Source organism: Linepithema humile, chromosome 8, assembly GCF_040581485.1.
Source record: "Linepithema humile isolate Giens D197 chromosome 8, Lhum_UNIL_v1.0, whole genome shotgun sequence".
Taxonomy (NCBI): domain Eukaryota; kingdom Metazoa; phylum Arthropoda; class Insecta; order Hymenoptera; family Formicidae; genus Linepithema; species Linepithema humile.
Genome location: NC_090135.1, coordinates 163784 through 172372, shown reverse-complemented (window position 1 = coordinate 172372; position 8589 = coordinate 163784).

The following is an 8589-nucleotide window of genomic DNA, read 5'->3' as shown; positions in this document are numbered from 1 at the left end:
TTTTTGATTTGGTTATATATACAACTTTTTTTGAAAGGTTTGTTATTTGTTAATATATATACATTTTTTTGTGGAAGATAAATTTTTTGGAAGGTTTATATATACAACAACTTTTTTTGGGAGGTTTGCGTGTATACAAACAACTTTTTTTTGGTATACAATAACTTTTTTTGGATTGGTTTAACGAGCGCGTAAAAGTTAAAACAGTAAGTGCCTCTTATAAGCGCTTTTCTCCACCGTGGTTTCAAATGGCAAACATCACCGTATTTTATATCTTGTTCCTACTCACGCTTTCTTCTTAACTTAAGTTTATCCCGATATTCTATGCGCGGCGATCTTTGCGAAGTTGCGGTCGTTCACAATTATAGTCGAACTTTCGTATTTCTTCTTCTGATTTCTTTTCCTTTTCTTTTTCCTTTCCTTCTTACGCTGTTCTGTCATTGTTCCGTATTTGTCCGATTACATAATCGTGTTAAAACACAAGAGAAAAACCGCTTAATTAATAAGTCTGACAATTTTGTTATGCAAAAAGTGAGTAGCAACAGCAACAGTAATAAAAAATTAAGTGGAAGGCTAAAAATTTATTTAATACTTAAAATTTGGAAGATTAAACTATTTGTAATGTTTTTTACGTCTATATGCATGCCATTCTTTTCATAATCAATGTAAATTATCCGTACATATTTTATATTTTTAATATTTTTATATTATCTATTATTTTTATACAAAGTATTCCATTGGATAATAAGGCATTAAAACAGGATGTGTCTTCGAAATTATTTAAGTCTTACATAAAAACAGGGCAAGTATATTATATTAAAAATACAAAAGTCTATATATGTGTATATATATTTCAGTTATAAATAGGAAAATATAGACTATTTAAAGTACAGCTGCATTCTATGAAGTTCTTTCTTCCTCTTTCGCTTCTTTGTTATCTTTCTGTAACTGTACCGGGTCACGTGACAGTCTCATCTCCTTCGCGTGCAAGTTTATCTCATCGTCTCTTTATCTCTCTTGCAGTATAGAATCAGCGCGATGTTCGTGGAGTTCGCGGTATTCCAATTTCCAGGGATAATGTATCTTCCTAGTTGGCTCCAGCCTCTCAAGAGCGAGAGCGGGAGCTTGCCAACTGGAAGTTCATTAATGAACTAAATTACCGTATCCGTTACTTTTATCGTGCCACTACGATCGTATAATACACCCTCCAATTCACGAAATCGTTCCTGACGATATTTGGCTTCTGTGTATACTTGTCGCGATGATAAGCAAAATTCGGTAATGTACTTCCGCGGACCGAGCGCAATGCTGGAGAAAAGCAAGTGCAAATGCGACTGTGACTTCTCCAATTGACTTTGGAGAATTTCTTCTCTCTTTTTGTGGCTACTGTTTTACATATCCTTTCTAGTAATTTACTCTTTTTTTAAAAAGGCGATATTTTTATTTCTTAATATTTTATAGATTTTATATTAAATTAATTATTACAAAAATATAAAAGTTTAAGCAGTATATGATTCAGATAATATATAGTGAAACTGCATATACATATATTGAAGTAAAATGCTATCAATATTTTAGCAATGATTAGAATAATTCATATAACGCGAGAGTAATTTATATAATCTGAAAAATTACAGTAAATTTATTCTTAATTATAAAAGAATGATAGTCATATTTGCACGCAGTTCACATGAAATTATATGGGGGTTGCCAATATTTTTGATCATCGTTGATAGGATGATTTGTCATTTGAGAATTTACGCCGATGCCTTCGCGCGTTTAAATCCGAATGTATAATGTGGTAATAAAGCCGTCGGCCATACGTTACGTCCACGCACGTCACATATGGTGCGTACAACTAAACTGTTATTTTTTAATTTATGCCTTCAATTTACTAGCTCAACGATGCTCGGCGCGGGTACCAGAATAATTAATGCTAACCTGGCCGGTTGCACGAAATTATTTACCCGATAATTTTTGTTAAAATCCGCCATTAAACTATGCGTACGTTGGTAATTGCCGTTGCTCACGCACTCTCTCATTTTCTCCCTCTCGCGCGTAATGATACCCATTTTCACACATCTTGTTTATTATCTTCGCTACCATTTCCCCCTTCATTGATATAAACTTCCTTGTAACATCGTTGGAATTATGGTATGTCACGGTTAATTTAACATATTTTTGTAATGATAGGCACGCATCGTCGATTATTAGGGACAATTAATTATATATTTTTAGGTTCAATAAGCAATAAGATACATAAGTAATAAATATATTGTGCTTTTATTTTAAAGTTTTATTGAATGTCAATATTTTTTTAATGTACAGACACTATTAACAATATACATTTGTATATTGTTTTTTATCATCCATTTATCAAAACATAAATCGGACATTCCCTTCTTTTTTCAGTTTTATTTTTATTCATATTTGTTCTAAAATAAAATGACAGAAAATCATACATATGTCAGAAGGAAAATCTCAATAAATCTATCGAACGAATAATATAGACGTTCAATCGCCTTTAAATTATGAATAAAGTAAGAATATGTGGTAACGAATTTGCTAGGATTTAGGGAATCCATTCCACGTCGTTGATCTTTAATCTTCCGCCGTTCATAACTTTCCACGTGACGCGGCTATTTTGTTCCATCGATGTTTGATTATCGTCTTTTTGTTATTTTACATTATTTTATGCGATACGGCAAACTTTTGTATCTTTTTGCTGACTTTTTTCTTCAGATTACACGAGGCACTTACAAGACTGTTCTAAATTAATGGTAACGCATAATTGAAGATATTATTTGTAACAAGCCATCAGATCGCGCGCGCGCGTGAAAAAGATCTCTCGGGATTTAAATATATTTTATGTACCGTGCACAAGTATTTCGGCTGACCGTGGGCGGACATCTATATAGCGGGCTATAAATTACGGTGAATCTTATTGTTCTCGTAAACCGCATCACTCAGCGCCGCATTTCGAATCACGATCAGCAGCATTGAGAGATTCTTGATATTTATAAAAAAGATTAATGATTCGGAGATGTCATGTCCGATTATAAAAGTTCGCGAGGTATCGGCTTAGAATTTGACTACAATGTGGTCATTGTGTCGAAACTTTCAATTTTAACAACAATACAAGTTGCTTTACGGTATCACAAACGGCTTTGCATCTCTTCGTGGTTGTAACGCGTGCTTACGCGCTATTCCCTTTTTCGCGAGCAGATTGCATCCGGAGTCCAATTCCATTCCGTTACAATCTCTCGGGAGCTAGAACTGTATCTCCGCGTATTCACATGCTTGGATCTTACGCGACTACGGTCCCGTATTGACCCCGATACGGGCTTGGCCGGTCGTCTTACGTTATTTCGGAATTTCTCGGAATGACGTAAACTGTGTTTCGTGCCGTACGGAAAATCGCACGTAATATCGTACCTTTCAAAAAAAGCTGTCGTATATATTATATATTAACCTTCCAAAAAATTTATCTTCCACAAAAAAATGTATATATATTAACAAATAACAAACCTTTCAAAAAAAGTTGTTGTATATATAACCAAATAAAAATTTGCTATATATTCTGCCTATAAAAGAGGTGATATCAGAAAATGACGCCAAGTTTAAATAAAAAACCTTTCAAAAAAAGTTGTATGTATATATTTAAAAAAAAGTTGTATATACCAAATAAAAATTCGCTATATATTCTGTCTATAAAAGAGGTGATATCAGAAAATGACGCCAAGTTTAAATAAAAAACCTTTTAAAAAAACTTGTATGTATATATATTACGAAAAAGGATTATATTTATTATATTTAATTATATTTATTATATTTATTTATTAAAAAATTTTTCAAATTTAATCAAAATAAAAAAATATTACAAAATTTCGCAAAAAACTTGGCGCTGCTGTACTAAACTATTAACTTACATAAGATTTGCATCGCAATACTTTAACATGCTCCTAATCATTCCAACATACTTTAATCTATAGTATATGTGACGTAATACTATAGTTTAGTTTGAAGTATTAGAACGAGTAGGAGCATGTTAGAGCAAGCGATGCAAACAAATTTCGGCTCAAACAGACTAGAGCGACGAAGCGGCAAGTGGCGATGCTATAGCTAATCAACTTACAATTTTACCGTAAGAACAAGAGTTTAATTGGCTATCGCGTCGCCGTTTGCCGCTCTGATCAGTTTGAGTCATTATAACACTTAATCATGTAAATTGTAAAATTATTGCTCATTTTCATTCTCTATAATATTTTAAGATGTATTTAACATGTAGTTCAGTACAGCAGCGCCAAGTTTTTTGCGAAATTTTGTAATATTTTTTTATTTTGATTAAATTTGAAAAATTTTTTAATAAATAAATATAATAAATATAATTAAATATAATAAATATAATCCTTTTTCGTAATATATATACATACAAGTTTTTTTAAAAGGTTTTTTATTTAAACTTGGCGTCATTTTCTGATATCACCTCTTTTATAGACAGAATATATAGCGAATTTTTATTTGGTATATACAACTTTTTTTTAAATATATACATACAACTTTTTTTGAAAGGTTTTTTATTTAAACTTGGCGTCATTTTCTGATATCACCTCTTTTATAGGCAGAATATATAGCAAATTTTTATTTGGTTATATATACAACAACTTTTTTTGAAAGGTTTGTTATTTGTTAATATATATACATTTTTTTGTGGAAGATAAATTTTTTGGAAGGTTAATATATAATATATACGACAGCTTTTTTTGAAAGGTTTATATATACAACAACTTTTTTTTGGAAGATTTGCGTGCACTTGGCGCCTTTTCTTTACCTTTTTTTAAAAAGGTAATTTGTTGATTTTCAAATATACAACAACTTTTTTGTTAGGTAAAATACACAACAACTTTTTTGTAAGGTTTGCGTGTTTATATATACAACAACTTTTTTGGAAGGTTTGCGTGTATATTTAGATGTACCTTAAAGTTCATGTTCTCTATTTGTAATATTATAGTTTATTTTTGTGCACGAGTATAATGTAAATGAAAAACTATCTTCCAATGTTTTCACCAAACGAATTAATTTCGGTATAAAATTAATTTTATAAAATGACTTGCTATAATGCACTTACTTTCTCACCACGCGTGGTATTGTTATTCGACGAAGTTTTGCCGGCTGTAGAATTAGATGTCTCCATTTTTCGTGTGTGTTAGAATGCAAAGCTTTTAATACGAGTTCGAATAGTATTCATAAAACTTAATGAAAATTTATTTAGATAAAAAAACAATGTTTGTACTTTATAAAATGTAAACTCAATGTAGATAGTAAATAAAAGATGTTTTAATAAATAAATATTATATTGAGATGCATTAATTGGAAATTTTTTTATTAAAAAAGTTAAATTAATGTTAATGATATTGTAATTGTTCGTATAGTAAAAATTTATTTAGTGTTTTATATGAAATAAGAGAAATAGATTGTTTTAAAATTCCAAAAATCTTTAACTCATTTTTGTATAGTTATTACATTTTTAAATGCCAATAACAAATGCTTAAATTTTCTTTCTATAAAATTTTAATAATTTTCTGCCTGCATTAGTCTGTATTCCAGCGTTACCAATTCTTGGCTTGGGTTACCACGCAACAATCAAAAGACCATGTTCATGTGCTGCGTAAAGCGTTCTGCGCAGCACATAAACATGGTCCCTCGATTGTGTGCGTGGAAACCTAGAACAAAAGTTTGTAACGCTGCTGTACTGATTATAAACATTTTAATCATATGGCAAGCCTATTAAAACAACTTCGATATTTTTATCACTTAGGGAGGAGGATTTTTGAAACGCTTGAAAGCGATCATAATCGCTGAGCGGTTGTATCTCTTCGCGCGCTTGCATTCGGCGGCAGGCTGGATTGATACGTGCTTATTCGGACATCTTTAGTAATTAATAACTCAAATAACTATAAAATTTTAATATTTTTCTATGTAACATCTAAAAATTTAAATGAGCAAATAGCCAAACAAACGTAAGCGCGCGCCGCGCGGCTTCTCAGCGCCATCAGCGCACCTAACGTCAGAAACTTGCAGATTCCACCATCTGCACGAAGTACACTTTCTGTCCACTAATTAACTAACTACAGAATACTGAGAGTGTACACTTCTGCACTTTAAGATCGAAAAAAATTTTTTTTATGAAGAATACTATTATTTTTGATATACACTATCTTTATTCGTCTCCACAACACGTTATATATACATTTTACGATCGATACTAATATATAAATGTAATTAATATATACATCAAAACTGCGAGCTGACAGGTCTGAGCGCCGCCATGTTAGAATGACGCTGACCAATAAGACACGAGCGACATACATATCAACGCGACATACATCCTAGCGAGATGATTTTCTAGATTTCTCGACTTTGAATGCATATATTTATTTTTATAAAGCACACAGAGCAAAAACAAGCAGACTTTTCTTATGTAATTTGGGTATGCGCTATCGATTGAGCCTATTGCCAACTCAATCGGCCCAGCCGTTATCGAGATCCGATAATCTCGGCTCGTCTCAACTTTCGGGCTCGCGTAAAGATACACGGTCGGTCTTGCGCTTGCGTTGCGCGCTGCGCGTGAACTTGGCGCGAGACACTACCGTGTCTCTTGATACTGCAATAAAGACTTTCAATCTGTTGGTACACGTTTCAAGTCGGAAAGCTGCTTTTCTACTTGCAAATTCTTATTTACTTCTCTGTAAACACGGAAAATGTCTTCTCTTATCGCTTCTGTAATAAAATAATTCTAACGTTTAAAATAAGTTTATATGGAAAAAATTAAAGAGCTTTCGCATCAATTTTGTACCGGGAAAAAATTTATTCCATCGTCGGTTTGTAAAAACACCAAATTTTGTTGTCCAGTTGCATAGCTAATTACATTCTTCAGGGGAAACTTTTATCTCGTGAAAACGATCGGAAGCTTATAATGGTAATCCTTTGATTGTGCGCGAACACGTTGGTATAAGCCAGTGATTTTTTTCCTCGTTCGCGCGTTTCACGTGCCATCGATGTCCGCCGAATTCTTTTTGTTCTCTCCTCTTAGTCGGACTAGTCGGATTAAAAACCGACGGCCGGACTATTCGTTAAAGTCTATTTGAATGATAGAGACGCGCACGCCCCTCGACTTCAGTTTTTTTAATAAAAGCAAACTCGTAGGCATACGTGCATGTACCCGTGACGCGGGCCCCGTATATGACTGCAAAAAACTCGCTTCTCACCGCCTCCACTATAAAACGAAATTCACGCCCCGCAAGCAAAATATTTGCTCTCTATCCCACCGCTATTTTCAGCTTCGTACTGCATAGCCCGCAAGCTGGAAATTGCCAAATATGTATTCATTTTTTTTTCTGGGTATCGTAGCATATGGGCGATATAGTACGATGTTGAAGCGCGAGAGAATTTACACTGCTTGTCCACGTTATACCTGTTACACGGTGTACAACACGGTATCGAACAACAATACCAAACTATTGCGATCTGTGTGCGTTTCGCTATTAAAAAAGATTGCGTGGAAGCGCAACATTGTTATGGTGCAAATGACCCAGTTCTTCATAAAATAAACTTTACAAAATCGCGCGGCATAAATCCGTGACATCGCGCGAAGTGTTCGTATCTCTCTCGTGGGTTTCTCTTCTTGCTTTTTCTCGTTGCTTCGTTTTCTTTTTCTAACGCGCATTGCTTTATTTACGTTCCTTCATTCCGATTGTCTCTTCTTGTTTCCACCGGCTTTTCTCTTTCTCGCTCTCCCCTCCCCTCTCTGTCTCTCTCTGTCTACTTTCGTCCTTTCGTAGTTCCACCAGGCTTGCGTTCGTGCCCGACTGGCTAATATATGGCTCCTTGTAATTGCTCCACGATAAATTAATACGATTTCGCACGCATGTGCCGCACGATATATAGGCCCATTGTTTCGGGTGACGGTACCCTCGAGGAACGAAAGGGTACGAACGCTTACATACGTATCCCAGAACACTTATCCGCGGTTCGGAAATAATGCATCTCTTCTTTTTGCTTACGTCAATCTTGGAAGGGAAACAATTTAAAGCTTACATTTTTCGTTGTAACAGAATTGACAATTTGCATTTTATATTTATATTTGTTATATTATGTACAATAATTGCAGTAGTTGTACTGCTACATGAAATACCAACTAATAATTATAACTAGATAGACTTTTTTACATATTTAAAATCTTGCCAATTAGTGGAATTTTACATTTTATTTTTTGTAGTAAATTTATTATGTTTAAGAGATTTGGTATATACTTTCTTAATTAGATAAATTGTTAAACAATTTTTTATTTTTCTTTGTTGTAGTTTAAATAACGTCAGAATATATGATATTTAACGTAAAATTGTTGCGTATGCGCGTTTTTATGTATTTATTTTGGCTTACGTTTCTGTCATCAACGTGATCCTTCGGTGTTTTAGTGAGATATATTCAAATTTAAAGCGAGAAATTTATGGACTCCAAAGAAAATAATTTTTATATTTGTAAAATCTCGATTTCGAATTAAAGAAATTATCAAAGTAAAATTTTTGT